This window comes from Anas platyrhynchos, chromosome 1, assembly GCF_047663525.1.
Source record: "Anas platyrhynchos isolate ZD024472 breed Pekin duck chromosome 1, IASCAAS_PekinDuck_T2T, whole genome shotgun sequence".
In the NCBI taxonomy this organism is placed as follows: Eukaryota; Metazoa; Chordata; class Aves; order Anseriformes; family Anatidae; genus Anas; species Anas platyrhynchos.
Window position 1 is genome coordinate 53,630,705 of NC_092587.1, and position 19,223 is coordinate 53,649,927.

Consider the following 19,223-nt stretch of genomic DNA (forward strand, 5'->3'; position numbering starts at 1 on the left):
TACCAACGAGACTCTTCTTTTTCAGTCAGGTTTTTTCCTGCTGACAAAATGGTGGAACACTAGCAGTGCTCTCAGTTAAAGTCGTCCTAGCTTTGCAAAAGCAGCGCTCCCCACCCTAGACTTATTTGTGCAGTCTAGCAAACACCATGTGTTTCCTACTTACAAACTCAATTTCAGAGCTGCTCAGTACCTCACCTATATCCCCTAAGAACAGAGAAAAGGTACACTTCAATTTTTAATAAGCAGCAGCAACCTGAAATTGGTGCAAGCTGCTTAGCTCTAGATAAAGCAACGGCAGTTAAACCACAGTTAAAACCCCAAAGAGAGAATGACTGAGAATTAGGAGTGCATCCAAAAAACCTGCAGCATTTAATTGACTCTGGTGATGAACTGTAAGTGAGGTATGACTACAATCACATGAAACTTAAGAAATTTTCATCTCGTCTCCTCGCTCTTCCCTTTCTTTGAAAACACAGCTAATTTCATTGTTCATATTCTCCATGCTAAAGACTTGGCTACCTGCAGTGCCTTGCAGTAAAATTCGAGGGCAGCCTCTTGAACTGAACTGAAGATGTTTTTTTTAACAGAGGCCATCATATTTCCTCATGGTAACTTTTGAAACAGCTGAAGCAACTTACTCCTGCCTTTCTCCAGCACCAGCTGCAGCCAAGAAGTGCTCCAGCATGCATTTTCCCCTGCCTTAACACCAGAAGAGCCACAGCAGAGCACTTGAACATCATTGCCTTTTAAACTGCCCAGCTACTAGAAAAGGGTTGTGGACACTGGAGTCAGCCCACAGGCATGGTACAAGGATGGTATTTTTTGACTGGTTATGGCTAAAAAGGAGATTTCTCTGCTTCTATATGTGTTTATTTTCAGCCTCTTCGGTGACTGCTCTGTAAAAATAGCCTCGAGTTTGCCAGTAGGCATCTCTGAAGGGATGAATGGCCTTAAAGCATGGGCCTTGGAACAGAGAGGTACAGAGCTGCGGCGGGAAGTCATTCTCTCAGCTGCTTTTACAGATCAGTTTTTCTTCATGCACTGGTACACCAAATAAGCAACTCTGTGTTTAAGCATTGTATTTCTAGCCATTCAAGTGGGAGCAAATCAGACCTGCAGTCTTTCCTGCAATACTCAGACTAGCATGGATAAATTGCAGTAGTCAGACCACTCATCTGGTCTTCCAACCTGTCTCCAGCAGCAGACAGGTTTGATGCATAAGTGCCCTCCTGTTCAAGGTAGGCAGTGACATGCCTGAGAGACTGCATGCCAACATGCATAAATCAAACAAATACATAGGTCAGTAGCTGTACATGATAAACACAGGGCTTGGAGGTTCATAGCATTGCTACATGCTCCCTTAGGAGTTCACTAAGCTGAAACAGTTATTTTAGTAGCATTGTAAATCCTACTAGACAGTGTCCTGAACAAGGTGATTTTTTTCATCTGTGTTACACATCTAGAGCAACCTGACTTCTCTTTGGTTCAAGCCATTCTGCTACTTTCTCCTCTATAGATTTGTCCACAGAACCTAGTAGTCTAAAACGCACCTGTTGTACAACCATGTTCTTTGCCCTGGTTATGCTTTTTTTTACTTTTAAAATAAATAAAATAAAAGAAGTCTCTAGGAATTTGTAAAATCTTGACTTTATCAGGACAATCTGTGTTTTTTCTTAATTCTTTCTCCTCACTCATCAGACATTAAGGATCATGAAATCTCTTAAGATGGCATCAAGTACCTTGTCCCTTGTCTAAGATGTACCAAAGTTTCTCGTAGCTTTAACAGCAAGAAAAAAGTCTGAGATACTCAGGATGTTGCTAGCATACTGTACTGCAGTAGCACAGCAATAACAAGAGTTGCATAAAGCTTTTAGCTTTCCTATATTTTCTCACAGGCATCCAGCCCATTGCTAAGCTATATCAGAACAATTTTTTGGGTTACTTTTCCTTGATGTCAGAGCTGCATCTTAGCAATTAATTCATTTTTTACTTCATTTGGGAAATAAAAAAAGGCAAGTAACAAAACCTTCCGCTACATTACAGGCAGTTTTTGCAAGCAAAGTAGTCAAGTGTTTTTCTGTTTAGATAAAACAGAATGCATTTCTTCTGAGGTACAGCAATGAAAACAGAAAATAAGTGTTTTTTTAAACATTAACTGCCTGACAGCATAAGCACAATGAGCTGCTCTGCAACTTGCACTATGAAGCATTTAGAGCAATTTCCAGGTGCCTTCTGAGAGACAGCACTGAGAGAGGCTTGTCTAAACAGCCAAGCATCCCATCCTCAGTGCTGGGGCCAAAGATACATTTTCAGATCACAGCCACAGTATCGTGCTTCTCCATGAAAGATTGTCCTCAGATACTCTTTTGGTAACCCTTTTGACTTGTTTAATTTTTATTTTTAAAAAAGGTTGCACCACAGAAAATGAGTGCTGGGAAATACTTCACAGAAGATTGAGCCAAGCCTTCATTTAGTGTTAACAGGCTTGCCAGCTCTGTTGAGCACACAGATCTGGTCTGCAGAAAACATGCATTTGGCCTGCTGACTTCCTGTGAATGTTTGGTTGGCTGCAGCAGGGCGCGATGTGGGGAGTCCTGAGCTGGTGTCAGGTCAGGGCAAGGGCACAGGGTGTAACGCCACACCATGCAGGAGGGATGCTCGGCACCCAGGAGCAGCACTGCTGCAACCACAGAAAGCTGCCCCAGGGCTACACCCCAGCTTTTTTTGGCACAATGTCCTATGCATGGCTCTACTTCTTCGGGATATGTATGCGGAAGCAATCAGAGTGGCAAACAAAACCCAAATGTAAGAACCAGTGAGAGTTGCCTCTAATCTCTCTCCCCGTTTCAGTGAATTTTTGCTAAACCAAAACCAGGCCATCAGAACAGGCCCGGCTCCTAAAATATGTTTGACACCATGGATCAGGACAAGTCACCACTAGCTAAGGAACTTATGGTCACAGAGGCTTTAGACTATTCAATGTGGCTAAATCCCATTCCCAACTCTTTTTTTTTTTTTTTTTTCCCCTAAAATGGGTTGGCATTAGGGTTGTGTGAACAATTTCCCCTGGCTGTTTCAGTAAGCATAACAAAAGCACTTTCCTTTGTCTGATCCAAAACATTTTTTTTCTATTTAAAACATGTGCGTTCAGTTCAATATATATTTTTTTCTCTTGTTACAGGCATCCTTTACCAAAAGTAAAATGAGGAAAGTGAAAGACTATGAACTTTACTAAACACAAACACAGCAGCAACCAGCCAAAAATGTGGGATGGAGTAGCTTTTAAATCTGTTATCTGAAGGTGCCTATTCCTTAAGAGAATGTTTGAACAATGACCTTACAGAAAATTAATACGCAACTATTAACACTGCTCCCTTTGAATTCAATGCTTAAATGTTCATGACAATACAGATGTTCCACCTCCTAGATGACTGCCAAGCCATTAGTCCCCATCTTTGGCTCAGTGAATATTTTAATTGTCCCATGCCAAGGCAGAAAATCTACAACAGGAAGGTTAGAAACACGTCAGTGCGCCAACCTCATCGTACCTCTCCCTTGTCCCTAGGATTTCCTGACGGGCCTTGTAGTTAAGCAAGGTAGATTTAGGTTTTCACAAGTGGAAAAGGCATTTTTCAAATTGTGAATGGTTCTGAAACTGATTCCCTCAGATCCCTTTCCCAGCAGCTATGGTGTTAATTCTCAAGTTGTGTAGGAAAGACTAAAACTATTGAAGAATTCACCAAACTTTTATCTCTGCACCAAATAGACACCAAGAGAAATCACTAAAGAGCAAAACTATCCGGGAACTGACATCTGTAGTGTATGCCATCAGTAAGGTTCATTTCCTTTCCTATTGTAACAAAGCCAATAATTTATGTCATCAAATATTCAGTTTTGAATTTAAATAACGAGTATTATTATTCTTGGTTTTGGACAGGTAAGCAGCAGCAGGTCTCTCACAACACCAGCCCCATTTTCTGATTGGTTTCAGTTGGTACAGATCTCAGAAAAACAAAACAAAAAACCCTACCTTTCTTATTCTTACTGCATATATTATGGTCAATGGCTTCTGCTTTACTTGAACATATTGACATTTAAGTTTTGTTAGCATCTGATGTTCATGCCATTGACCCCCACAATCAATCATGCTGTTAAAAAATCTGGCCTTCCCCCCGCTCCCCTTGGCTTGAAGAGGTGCAATCAAACTGATTTTATACCTATTACCATGGTACCGGAGAACTAGAGCCTCTTTGCAGTGGTTTCCATCCCTGTGCCCATTAGACAGCTTTGCACAAATCAGTGCTGAATCAGGTAATTCGGGGAAGAAGCGTCTCCGTTTGCACTACAGGGAGCCTTGCGTTCCCTTCCTGTTCATCAATAAAGACAAACTGACAGTGACTTTTATTGCTGAAGAACTTCTTGAGCTACATTCCACCACAGAATTCACATTTTGGTGGTTGATGCCAAGGCAGGCAGCTCTGGATGCCTCCGGAGTTGCTAAGGATCTCTGCTGGAGCCCTGTCAGAGTTTGGTACCTGCACCAAGCAGAGGGGCTGAGCATGGTGCCAGCCATCGGGACCGTGCTGGGAGTACCTCTAGAGGAGGTGACAGCAGTGTCACCGCTGAGGGAAGGAGGCAACACCGCTGAGGTCCTTGCCCAGGGAGGGGAGGGCCCCGTGTGAGTGAGAGAGCAGAGTGCTTTTTACAAGCACTTTCACACTCCCAGCTTGCAATAAACAAATGAACGTCTCTCACAAGCGGGGCATACGTGAACATACTTGAAAATACTGTCTGAGGTTTTATATACAGGTGGGAACTACAGCGACTGTGCCGCACGCAGCCCACTGCCAGCACTCAGTAAGGCTCCAGCAGCAGCTGCCCTGCTTGCACTCCTGCCTGCTGCACGCCTCAGAGCAGCGAGCTCACCTCGTTCCTCCTCAGCTTGAGAGAAGACCTTTCCTAAGGGAGTGGCAGGAGGTACCCTGCTCTGGGCTCAGTGAGAGCTCTTGCAGCCCTTCAAAACGACTTCACGTTCTCCCTCAGTTATTTGCTTCTTGTGTCTGGGAAGGAATACAGTTTACAGGACCTAAATATCTTTGGATTGTTAGATATTTTTTCCTGAAACCACAAAAAAAAAAAAACTCTTCCACAAAAAACACAACTTCTATACACCCCACATTCTGCTACAAAGGGTATGCTCACCTCTCTATTTTTCTCCTTTTACTGTGGTTTTTAAACACTCTGTGTTGCTGGCTTGTGCAGCTACATCTAACTGAAATCAAATACACTTTAATTTGACAGTCTACTAATCACTGCAGCACTGTCCAGTGAGTCCCAAGGAGATAATGATATTTCTTTCATTTTTACGTTTATGCTGACTACACCTTGCCAATATTAAACCTTTACAAAAGGAAAGGGATTTGTAAGATTTATAAGAAACATGGTCATTCTTTTAAGTGCAAAGGATTGCCTCAGCTTTTTTTTTTTTTTTTAAATCTCAGCATAAGTAACTATTTTGTGCAGATTCTGCCTTTTACATTTTTCTGTTTGATATCTTTTCTTAGAACTGAATTTTCTAGAAGAGGAATGCCCAACCTTTTCTTAGCAATGAGACGTTAACTTCACGACTACTTATTGCATATATAAGGCATGTAACTGAGCAGTTGCTGCCTCAGTGCTTCATAGATGTATATCTGAGCCTGTCTAGGCTGCTCTCTCAAACCACATAAAAATCACAACTTTAGTACGTTGCCATAAGCTGTTCTATGGGCTGCAAAACTTCTGCTTGGCAAATTCCTTTCTTTCTAACCATCGGTTTTGGCTCCTCTAGTGTCCATCTTTTTCTTGGTCTTGAAGCTTTGTTACTGCCTGATTTTTCATTAGGGACATAAGGAGGCAGCAAGAAGTAAAAACACATTTTTCCTCTTCAAACTGTCTGCAGTCTATTCTAGGGTCTCTCAGACATCCCATCTTTGTATAATGTAATGCCTTTCAAATTTCTGTTGCATGGTTTCATAACTGAGTTTTACTGTTTGAGTTAACTGAAAACTATTTAACACATCTAATGCTTCATACCCAGCCAGTCAGAAAATAAAGGTCTATTCCAATTGCCTTCCTTTTTCTGGTATCCATTCCTTGCAGCAATAAAGTTCTGTTTAAATTTTTTTCCAACTCTCTTCCATAATTCCAGAAAAAAAAGAAGAACCTCTCTCAAGAGGGTTTTATCTTTTTTTTTTTTTCTCCCTTGTGGACTATTTTAAAATTTAATCTGACTCTAGTACTATTGTCACTCAGCAATCACTTAGAGGCTGCTTGTCTGATACAGGTCTGCTTCATTCAGTCTCTGATTAGAGCTGCATAGGCTGAGCTGCAGCACAAGAAAAGCAATCTAATTGTTTCCGGTGGTTAGGTCAGAGCTTCTTAACTCGCTACAAAATTATGGTCAAAATGCATGAGAAAGAGTGACAGAGTACCTTACCATTCCCCCCAGCTCTCACCCCAAATTTAAATCACTCGAGTCAAACGCATCAAGCTCTAGTACCTCCAGCTTCACACACTGATTAGAACACAGCTTGCTCTTTCTGCAAAGACTCACAGGAAAACAAAGCGAGTAGTTCAAGTTCTCCTTCCCCAAAACCTGGGATCCTAAAGCCAGATGCGTATCTTTATAAAACCAGGCAGAAATTGTCCCTAATTTTTCCAGAGTGGTCTGCACCCAGTTGCTCACCCTGGTGAGGTGTGCATGCCATGGAGATCTCTGCAAGTGCTGATCTCAGAGACCACGGTCAGGCCATGTTCCAGTGCTGATACTGGTGTGGTCTGCAGTGCCCTGCACAGTCTGGGGCTTCAGGCATCGAGATCAGAGCCCACTCTGGCTCTCTCATGGCAGATTTGCTTGCCTGTGTGTAGGAAGTATGGTGACAACCCCCCCACCCTTCTAGGCACCAAAGTTCACAACGGTATTGGAAGTCCCGTAGGGAAACTACAGTCAACCCTTCATACAGTTTTGCTTTCAGGAGGTTTATAGAGCTTCTTGGAACGACAGAAGTTTGGCTGATATCATACTTGCCTGCTTGTTTCTTGTGTTCTCTGATATCAATAGAAATGAGGGTTTGGGGGAGGGAGGAGGAAGATGGAGGTAGAGAGAGGAAGGAGATGAGTTAAGTGAAAGTGAACGATAAGAGCAACATTTCTTGGTATCACATCTGTGGGAGGGTTTTGGATGAGTAGGCCAGTGATATAATACTAGCATGAGGCCTGCAATCAAGTGAAGAATGAGAGCCACCCAAACCACAAGAAGGGGAAGGGGATCTGCACCTGTGACATTTGTCAGAGGGAGCTCTGCTGTACAGGAGCCACAGTCAGCAGCTTCACAGTGGGTTCCAACATGAGAAAGCCAGAGGATACCACCTGGATTATCCATAGTTACCTAATTGGATGACCTTTACCTAATTGGATGACAGGTTTTCTGCCGAAGCTGTAGCATGAGGGTCCTGAGGGAAAATGTTTCCCCATGCTTAAGATGCTTAAAGGTTTTAGATAATCTGTAGATTTGTACAGACATTTCATCTTTCCGTTACTGGCAGGATATTATTGCCTCTTCATTGTATAGGAGGTAGAAAAACGAGGAAGAGAGAAGAATTAAAAATCTCTCTCTCAAATGGGGTATGTGGAAGAACATACACAGTCATTGTCAAAGGACACAACGTATCTGCCTTTACATCAGTTCATTAAGCAATTCAAATCTCCCTGCTGTATCAACTGTTTAGTACTACAAGCAATTACTACACTGGACTTTCTATTATCTCCAAGCTCTATTTCTTTGAGCAACATAATTACTGAAGGGAAAAATTTTTTCATTTGCACATTCTCAAATCAAGAGATAAATTTAAACTTTTTTTTTTTTTTTAAATCCCTTGTCATGCTCACTGACTCTGCTTTGTAATCTTTAATGGGATATGGCATATCAGCCTACCAAAGAAATTGCTTATACAGACAATTTTGAAAAAAAAAATCTAGCTTTCTCTAAGAAAGCTCCAGTTAGCAGCGCATGAAGAGCAGCACAGTATATGCCTACAATGAGAAGCTAAAGCAAATCAGCAGTCAAAAAGGAAACGGCAGTACAGATCTATCTAAACCACAGTTGCAGGGGCTCACATGGCACCAGCCTGTGACATTAGTATTAGCGGTATTACAGCTATTTGAAGAAACTGCACTTCTGGATCACCCAAAGGGATCTCTCACATGAGAAACAAGGCTATATCCCCATACAGAGCTGCTTCTTATACTACTAAAACACCCTTAACTTAAGTGTAGCCATAAGTCACGTGCAAATCTGCACGTTGTGCTTCAGCAACACAAGTGCCCCTTGCACAAAACCAAGTTGTGCTACAGAAGATGCTGTTTGCTGTTGCAGTTATGTACACTGACACAGTATATCCCAGGCTTGGAGGTGCCAGCGGAAGATCCAAGAAGCTCCACACAATGGGCTCTTCTGCACGTCAACCATGACTGGCAACCCACGTGTGTTTGGATAGCTGCATTGTCAGAAACCTGCCATGGAAAAGTGACCGAGAGGGAAACTGGAAAGGGAGGGGAGCCACATTAACAGACTTTCACTATGACTTAAATAAAAGAAGGAAAAATATTACCATATGCTATACGGTTCTTGCATTTCTGCAGATGGTACTTACCTTCTGTTATGCAGTTGAGGGAAAATGGATTTTACTCAATTCTTACACGTGTCCTACAAATTTGCACACTTCCCTTGTAAGCCAAGCAGGCATGCTTACTATTTTTAATTTACCATACTTCCTCTGCATATCTACCTGCTGCACATTGGGTTTCACACACTGCCATACAGAGAGCAGGATGCTGTGGGGCAGCTTCTGGAGATGTGCACAACTCTTTTTATGCAAACTGTTTCCAACAATTCCTATTTCAGGAGTTTTCCATGCAGGCTGGAAACCTCCCTCTACCTTTCCTTCCCCACATGGCTCTGAATTTGCTAATGATCGTGTTTAAGACCATTTGGTGCCAGCAGCTAACTTTTAGGGCTGCTCAGTGAATATGCTGTATCGACGCGGGATGAGTGGGTGGAATGTTTTCTACTGTTTTACTTTTTTATGAGAAAATAGAACTAATCTGGTGGTATTAACAGTTGTGCTGTCATGGGTATGGCCACAGTGATAAAGAATAAATTGTTCAGTCTTGACAAGATCTTCATCAGCAACAGCAAGACTGCTCATTAGATTTCATAGCATACGCGCTTCAACTACATTCTGTGCATCTGTGGTACTGTCAACAGTTTAGGATTAGATATAGACACACACACACTCCCTCTCTTTGACTTCAAGCTTTGATGGTTGTGGTTCAGTTTATAAACAAACAGGATCTTGAATCCTGACATTTCACCTCATTGCTAACGCATAATTGTCAATACTCTTACTGGGACCTAGCATGTTGATTAGAGTTGCTCCACTAAGACCCACAATATCATCATCAGAATTACTTCTTTGCAAGAGGCTGTGTAAAATCAATTTTACTGGTTGATTTTAGTTCATTATTTTCAAACTAAGATAGGCATTTGTTTTCGTGCCAAATGCTTCTGTAAATCACCTATATTATGATGCATTAAAGCATTTTAATTTGATAGCCAGTGATAAAAGCAGACAGATCAACAAAAAGTTTTCACATTTCTCCACAGTGCCAATAATCAGCACAAAGCTTGTGGTGGTCCCCCACAAACAATTTTTTAGTAATATTGGAATAGGTAAGCCTGTAAGAAAGATTCCATGTTAATTTTGGGTGTTGTGCTTCCAGTACTCAGGGCTAACCGTGGATAGATAAAGAAGTGTGCCATTTTACAAGTACTGTCACAGTGAGGGCCTTGCACTTGTCTTCTCAAAGGACAAAACAAACAAGAGGTATGAAATCTTCCACTTATGTCAAGTGTCACTGAAATATTTTCCTCACAAAAAAAGTTTCAAGGCTGTTGTCTAAATGGGCAGCAAAAAATATTTTCTACTGGGAATAATATAAAGCTTATTCTATTATTCCATGGGCACAACAATTAATATGAACATAATCAGGGGAAAAAGCAGCTCTCAGTGGCTGACCTTCCCATGGAATTCTGATGACCTACTCTCATTAAGCCAGGTACCAGCAGATACCATAGATGCCACTAAGCTTTATCATAAAGTTACGTTTCCTAAAGTTCCTGGGCAGATTCATTTCTCTTTTTCCTGAAATAAAATAGGATTGAATTGTCTGTCTTCTGTTGCCTGACCAGGACTCACTCATTTGTTTCACAAGATCACAGGATGATGACTCACAATGAGATATGAGCCCTGTGCATAGAAATTGCAGATTAACTTCCAATAATTTTGTCACTCGAGCTCACTCCCTGAGACATTGATCAAAAATCCCAAACCAACATGATGCAAGTCTTTGCTGATTAGACCTCCTTTGGAGATGCATAAGGAAATCCTTTCCTAGCAAATCAGGCACTATATTAGAATACTGTAATGACAGCATTAGCTTCACAGATAATGAAAAATAAGGCAACATGATTCATAAAAATTTATCGTATGGATACTTGATTGTTATCCCTATGGAAAGCATCTATCCTCCTGCTGAATTGGGTTGAAGCTTCATTTTTTGCCAGCTACCACTGTAAGTAAACTTTTTCCATTGTTTTATTGTTTAGCAACTTTTGTCATAAAGCCATTTACAGATTCTATCAAAAAGATTGCCTGAGAGCACCTTAATCCATCATAAATGGGTAAAGAGTTTTCCTTGTATTGACAGTGGCATGCTGATACTGGTTTATAAAGATCGACTTCAATATTTATGAAGTATTAAAAAACAGCAGTCAAAATATAAAGCTTGTTTTTCAGAAGTGTTCTACCACTCATATTTTTATAGTTGTTTGATTGATTTATTACTGTTCTTACCGAGCTACTGAGAGTTAGACAGGAATCCCTTAGCAATCTCTTCTTCTAGGCTGTATTTACAACTTGGTCATGACACCAACCCTCATTGTCATCCTGGACATAAGCTTCGCACGCTGCTATCCTATCTCAAATGTAATGAAGCCTTTTTAGGGTCTTTCTCTGTATAACTCAGTTACTCAAGTCTCCATTCTCTGTAAATAGCCTATTTAGCAGTATAATAAGACATTCTAATCAACGAGAATTTCATTATCTTAAATATTTTTTTATCCAGTAATAAAAAAGCCAAACAACTCAGAGTGCTAAGTCATTCTCAACTTCATCAGAATTCACTGAAAACATTCTCTTTCGCTGTAGTGCCTTGTTTCAGATTGAACTGAGCAGGCTGGCATGACAAACTGCTCCTATTGTGTCGGTGTCACCAGCACTTAATTTTGCCACATTGATTTATCTCGAGAAACTGTAACAATTACCTGAACACAACGTTTCCCATGTTGTTATGGATTGCTATGGCAGGTTTGAAAGTGGTGTGCTCCCCACTGCACTATTTCCCATTTTTTAGTTTACTCTTTCATCAATATTGCTACCTGTAGGTAACTTTCTGGAAACAGAGCTCTTCTTTAGACCACGCATGAATACATTTCAAGCCTTTCTAACTTTGCTGAATTGTTTCACAACTAACAAGACTTGGATGATTTCACTTCATTAGGCAAGGAGATGACCTTCAAGTAATTTATCTAGCCAAGCCAGAAGATGCAATGACCTAAATTACTAAATGCACGGAAGTTTATTACAATGCCCTGTTCTAATGTCAGACAATAATACCCACTCACCTGCTTATTTTTGACAAAATTGAATAACATTTTCTACTCATAACATTGGCATTGGTGCAAATCAGGATTAAAGCAGCAGTGTACAGGGGGATAATTTTTTTGTTTTCATCTTGTTCACTGATTCCCCCATGGGGTCAGTGTCTGGGGCCAGCAGTCTGTTTTGCAGTTTCATTCCAGTCACCTGTTTCACACCACATAAACACCTAACTGCTCTTAGCATGCTTCAGCAGAGAATCCCAAGGAGGAGGCTTGGGTCACTCACAATGCCACCTGGGTTCACTTAGCTTTAAGAAATGAATGTTTAACAGCTCCTGTGTGCATAGGGGGCAGGGAGTGACATCATTATAATATAATAGCACCATATGGTTTATCAGCAGGTCAAGCTTCATGCTCTGGTGCTGTTCCTAATTTCACATCTTAGGCTACCAAGTGGCCTTATTAACAAGGAGACGAGACTCCTCCAAATTTAAGATCTTAGAAAGCAGAACCCATTCTGCATGCATAAAAACAAACTCATTAAGATTTATAGCCATGATTATATTTCTGATTAAAGTAGCTCAACAGTTAATGTTTACAGACAAGCAGCCCTCTTTCCCATTTATGCAGATCAGAATGACTGCCCTATACATTTAAGATCATTTTCCTTGGCTGATCCAGCACCAGAGAACAAAACTGTAACTTTCTTATTGTTGATGTTCTATTAATAGAAAAGAAACTTAGATTTAGCAACTTATGCTTATGTGCAATTTGCTATAGTGATTGCAATTTGCTATTCATCACAGTTTCCTTTAAATTACTCTGAAGAACTATTTGATAGCAGTCAGTTCACCCCAGTTGTGGCATAGCACAGCTGGAGCAGTCACTCTGAGAATCTCAACCCTTCCTTCTCTATAAAGGCAAAGGAATTTAACAAGATCATTACCCGAGATTCTTAAAGAAACTAACCTGCCATGGGATAAAAGTCCTCAAGTGATTATGTTACAGGTGAAAGATAGGAATAGAAGGGCTTTGTTAGTAGAAGGTCACCAATAATATCCCTTAGGAATCTGTGTTGGGACACGTCTGTTCAATATATTCAGAAAAGGTCTAGAAAAAGGTTACACCCTGTGATGACAAACTTTGCTGAGGTGCCTATATTAATCAGATTAATAAGATAAAGAACAACCACACTATCTTGCTGAAAAACTGAAGTGTTATAATGAGGCAGTACAGTGTAGATAAAGCAACACCCATGGGGAAAAACAGCAACTTTGCACAAATTATTAGCTTTGAGATGGCAATGACTACTTCAGAACACAGCACTGTAAAAGACCTGAGAAAGTGTCAGCTTGGTGCTCATCACGGGTCAAAAAAATAAGTAGAATGACATTCTAACTACAAGAAGGAGCAAAGACCAAAGCAGATCATTATGCAATTGTATACATTTATGGTGTGCTAACACTTCAAATACCACATCACGTCCTGGTACATGTATGCCCCTCACCCACTCCCAAGACCATATAACATAAGTTAAAGAGGAACCAGACCTCCCCCAAAATCAGACACAGTGGTAAGAATGGATATGGAATGACTTGAATACAGAGCAAAGAAACAGATGGACTGGCAAATAAAAGAAGTTAGTGACACAAGTAAAATAGTTAAACTGTGGAGCTCCTTGACAGAGGATGTTGTGAACATCAGAGGTTTACCCAGATGCAAAAAGTGACTGACCTCATTCATAGAAACGAATATATATAGTATCATTATACGTAAAAGCATCACCTCCATTTGAGGAAGCCTCTGAGCAGGAGTCAGGCTGGCCAGTCAGGTTTGTCAGTTCAGATATCCTTGTGGCACATTCCCCCTTCGTAAGTGCACCAAAATGCATGACCACATTTATGCTAAGCAATTTACACACCAACTAGCATGATTATAACATACTTCCCCAACCCCATCTGTGATGCATCCCTTTTCTAAGACATCTTTATTTGCTGCCTTGCAGGTGCTGCTTCCTGCCTTTCAGAGACAAACCAAGCTACTTCACAGAGGGCTTTCAACAGGAAGGAGGATGATGCTGCCTCAAACCTTGCTTCCTGCATAACCCTGAAGCTTCCTTCCACGAAAGCACCAGGTGCAAGCACTTCAAAACCCACAAGTCGCCTTGCTTGATCCTTGATTACCAGCCCCATGAGCTGATGTCACCAGTGGCCATGAAACTTCAGAGTCAGACCTTTTTTTCACACAGTCACAAAGCTTCTGTGCAGACCATCCCCCTTGCTACTGCATTCAGCTTCTGCATTCAGCTACTGCAGCTTTTGGGAAACACACCTGAGCAATGAAGTTTTGAAGCTCTTCATCTTGTGATAGTGTGCAGGCAGATAGCAGGTTTGTACCCTACTCCAAGGCCAAGTGAATTCATAGTCAGTGCTATGTGTATTCATATTTCTTCATTCTCTCACTCCCAGTGGGCTTCCTAGTGTTTGCTGACCGAGTTTTGTGGTAGCTCAGGTAGGCACATCAGTCCTCCAGTTTAAAGTGCGTTATCAGCATCACCTTTGTGCTGCTGACAATTCTTACTGTCAGCCCCAGGTGAGTACAATGTGAGATGCCCAGGTGCTTCAATAGTTTTCAAATCGTCCATAATTTATTTAAATTTATATTTAAATTCTGTTTCATTTATTTGTCCATAACTTATAATTATAAGTCATCATATTCAACAGTAAGTGTTGACAAAGGCTAAAAAAAAAAAATCTAAGAATGAAAGTCAGGAACTGTTAACACATTTGCATGTATCCACTTTTTAGACCTGGGCAGGAACTCTGGCTTACAAATTACAAAACCAAAAACTCTCCAGTTACCTGTAAAACAAGAACAATTTCATCAGGGACACGGCAAGCTTTTCCTTGACACAGTCCCCTCTGCTAGTCCCCTGAATTCAAACCTAAAGCCATTTCTAGACATTAAATAAGTCTAGAGTTAAGCTGTCATTTGTGATGTTTAGGTTTTAGGTAGGTCCAGTCAGAGAGATGTACTTAGACCCAGATGAAAAAAATCATTTGTTTTGGTAGATGAGCTAAAGCATCAACTCTCTCTTTCACCTTGCCACATCATTGCATCATTCACTGCAAAGGAATGGTGGTGGCACTCAGGGCACTCACTCCACTGAAAGACACGTCAGTGCCAGATAGATTTTTGCATTCTGCTCGTAGCTTTTCTGCAGAGCCTAGAAAACTGTTTCAGAGCATCCTGGAGTGAGTGAATGCTCTGAAGATGCACTTTATTTTAACGTAGAATACTCCTGCCAAATAAAGAAAATACTAAGCATTTCAGAATAAACAAAAAGGCACAACCATGGAAGTACAAAACAGAAACCATTGTATCACACAAACTATTAAATTAAAAAGCACATCCTGTGTGGTCAGTGGTGTTTGGAAGTAGGCAGTCAGGAAACAAATACTGCTTGTTGAAAAAAAAAAAAACAGTCCAAATTTGCATATCTGAGCAATATCTTTTAAATTAAGAATTTGCTAATTAAACTTGCATTATTGTGAGAATAACAAAAACATTTCATATAACAAAAATTACATCTTTCCTGCATTTTCATAGGAGCTGGAAGAGCGCCTGCTATATACTGCTATCTCACATCAGCACATTACCATGTGACATGTACACAGCAGATCGTTGCTCACAAGGACTCTTGTGTCTGCTAGTAAAGAGGAGCCATAAAGCTTCTCTAAAGAAGACATCAGCTCATTCCTCCACAGACAGGGAAATATGCCAGTTCCAGGCACACTCCTGCATTCCAAAGAAGGAATATATCGAACTGTAATAAATAGCTGCAGGGTTATTTCAAACCGGCATAATGAATTAGCTCAGAGGCTGAACAATCCCCACCTGGCCCTAGGAAGCAGAGGAAGAATATAAAGGTGGCATTCCCACTTGTGTAAGTAGGCCTCGGTGTGATCTTGTCATCAAGTCACGAAGCAGCGCTCACAGGAGTGGTGTAGAAGACAAAACTCACAGGTGGAGAGGGAGCAAAAATCACACCTGAATTTTGAAGCTGGTAGCTGCTTTGCCTGCAAGTCTGTACCTAGATATGTCACTATTTAGGTTGCTGTTGTTGGGTGAGTGCTTTCTGGTACGTAGATCAGGCCAGCATCAAGCTGGGACCGTGCCAAGAGCAGTGTGACACTGTGTGACAAGTGAGGCGGCACTGCACTTGGGCTTTCTGGGAGTGCTTTTATCTGCACATAGATGACTTGTTTCATGAAACAGAACCCAAATCCTTGGTAAATCCATAGGGAGCTTTGCTGACAGCATCTCCTGTATAACTCCCATCCCTCTTTCTCTGCTCTGATACCCCCAGCTTCCCTCCTCACGGATGCAGGTTTCATTGCTCCCCAGCGACAGCCACTCAGCCCCACAGCTATCCCCAGCTGGGGAACAGCTCTGCCTCTCTCAAATCACACACTCCGCCCTACACGCCTGCTATCAGGTTGCTACAGTCAGCTTGGATCTTTAAACTTTTCACAGGAGCCTGTGAAGTGCAGAACTAGGTCAGGCTTTGTCTTTCCAGCAGAGGTGCCTCGTTGCTGGTTGCTCTTTGCTGCAGACCATCATTTTTCCCCTTCCCCCATCCTTGGGCTCTGGCCTGAGCGGTGCAGTAGTTTTAACAGCTGTTAACAGTTTTTGCTGTATGAAGTGATTGATTTTAAGCAAAAGGCCAACTCCTTAAATTTATTCTTCATGTCAAAACCTCAGCGTTAGTTTAGACAAGCTTCTAGCATACAGTTTAATTTAAACACATTTTTCCCTTGGAGAAGGGGAAAGCTTACAAACAGACATCAACAGCTACAAAAGCAGAAGCAACAAACTGAATTAAAGAAATGTCTTTCCATAGCTGTAATATTTTAAAGCTTCAATTTTATTTTTAAGTATTCTTGTGAAGCGATGTTCTTTAATATTTTCTCTTGCAGAACTAAATATTATTTTCCTCCTCTCCCTTTTGAATTCTCATTTGGTGGGCTGAGCCTTGCTACAGCTTCCCTCCATATGCTCTGATAAAGTTGGATGAGGGTTTGCGTGGATTTTTAATATTTTTGCTCATAGAACTGAATGACCCCACAACAAAGCTACAGATAAGTGAGCAGCACTTGCAGAGGAAAGCTTGTGGTGTTTAAAAGATCTGAATCTATATTAACTAGTGATGATCAATCCCATACTGACCAGAGCACAACACAGCTTCATATAATAGCACTACCTAGAAATTTGAGGCTTGGTACCCAGCCCAGCATATAGTGGGGTATGATTCCTTGCTCATTTTAAGTTTTTACACTTAACCTTAGCTAGAGTATACAAAAACATCCCAGAAAAGCATCACTCAGTCTCATTATTTCCTTTATTTTGTTCCCATATCCCCTCTCCCTGCTATTGCCTATTTAAACTGGTCAAACTTTTTAAATTCACTTATTTTAAGTGGGAATCAGGTCAACAAGTATTTGCATCAGATACCTGTTAGCATACCCATTAGCAAATACCTGCTGTAAATAGCCATCCTGAAATGAGAGCAATTATTTCTGGCAGAGTTTTTGGTGGTGAAAACATGTGCAGTTTTAGACATACACTTTTGGATAAAGGTTTTTATATTTGTTTTTGTGCCATTTTCTACCACTTATTTGTCAATTCTTTGATCACACCTGTACAGAAAGGGTTCAGAATGCTTTTCCAGCTACCTGTACTTCTGCGAAATACAGCTGCATTCAGAAATAGGGACTTGAGCAATTCTATTGTGGCTAATTTGTTCTACTGTCATTGCTAATGAGGACTCACAAATTAAACTTGCATTTTATGAAAATCTGGTATAATGTTGATTTGTATTTCTCTCATGCATATTTTAGTTTCAGCCATTCCCATGGCATCAGTTTCTCTTTACATCTGTCTCATCTCCTAATTCAGTTACTCCAGCAGAAAAATCATCCTTCCCTTACTGTTGCCACAAGATCTTTTGTGTTCACCTCAGGGGTTCTCATCTTCTGTTTCATTCAAAAGACTCAAAAGTCAGGTCCATGACCTCTAATTCTTCTGCTACTGAATGCCATTGCATTACTGAACACAGTGGTCTTGGAGATGAAAAGTGAAATTTTGGGGTTTTAAGGCAATATTTAAGTATTATGGTCCAGGAACTGCAAATTATTAGGATGAAGGTAACAATCATGGTTAAAGCCATTTAGCATCTGATCAGATTCTGGACAATGCCATTCAAGCATCAAGGATGTCTAGTCACTTGGAGGTCTCAGGATGACTACACCAGCCTTGTAAACAAGTCTGTGCCAGTATTCTCTCATAATCTATGTCATCAAATTTCATTTAAGATGTTCAAATAATTATAATCAAACACCAAATTGCTCAGTTCTTTTCCTGAAGATAGACTTTTTGCATTTTATCCTTCGTTTTGTTACTACTTAAACTATTAGCATGCCCCCATTGTTCAGGAGCTTAATCCTCAAGAACTGACTGTGTATAAAAGATAAAACATTTATGCAGTACTATCTGCCTGTGTATTTCTTAGCTATTTGCACATTCATCTGTATTTGTATCTGTGGGTTGTCCCTGCGTTTCCCAATCTTCTGATCCGCTCTTAAGTAGAAAAATAAAGATGTCTTACCAACAAAGCATCAGGATAATTGTGGGGAAATATATGAAGGGATGGTATGAAGGATGTCTATGGGCAGCTAGAGGAAGTGTCAGGCAAGAAGCAGAAGATTTAGTATCAAAACCTAAAAATGAACTAAATGAAATCTATAAAGTGGTTTATTTCATCAAGAGGGAAAACACTGCCCTAAACTGGGAAGTATTCTATGTAATACAAAACCTGATTTATAACAACCCTAAACAAGCTAAACAAGTCCTTAATTTTCTAGGTGATGGACTTCTTAAAACATTATCTTACCATTTGTTTTTCATACCGCAGGCTAAACAGACTCTGAAGCAGTGTTTTACAATCCACAGCCTCACAGTCTTTCTCCAGCAATTAGAAATTTTCCACTTGGCAGCATACCAGTATATGTTCCACACACCTCTATAAAATAGCTAGCAGCTTCTTCCCTGGCTACAAGACCAAAACAGACTAGACAAGTTTCCCATTATCCTCAGAATTGGCCCATTGTGAGGACAAAGTATGGATGCAGGAATAATTGTCATGCTCTCTTAGGATCTGTACAGTACCCAGAGAACCCCGCAACTCACCCAACCCTATATTGATACCCTATCACAGCAATGATGAACTATAACTCAATGATAACTAAAATATGTGGTTTAACTTAACACTGCTAGCAAAGCCTGGATGCGTGTGCACACACATTTGACTATTTAAGACTTCTCCTCAGGCAGGTTCCTAAATACAAGCAGTCTGACCTTCAGTAAAGCAAAACGCGCCCATGCATGTCGGATCACCCAAACC

At 40.7% G+C, this 19,223-nt stretch overlaps 1 protein-coding gene across 2 annotated transcripts in view; it reads right to left on the minus strand.

Moving 5' to 3' along the window:
- GRAP2 (GRB2 related adaptor protein 2) overlaps positions 1-19,223 on the minus strand; it is a 102,747-nt gene that overhangs the window by 65,132 nt on the left and 18,392 nt on the right. Inside the window, exon 1 of one of the 2 annotated variants that reach the window (XM_038171577.2) lies at positions 13,547-13,682. The exons of the other annotated variant lie outside the window; for it this stretch is intronic. The gene's annotated coding sequence lies outside the window, so the exon portion shown is untranslated. Of the gene's footprint in view, positions 1-13,546; positions 13,683-19,223 lie in introns of those variants that run through there. 2 annotated transcript variants of the gene reach the window in all.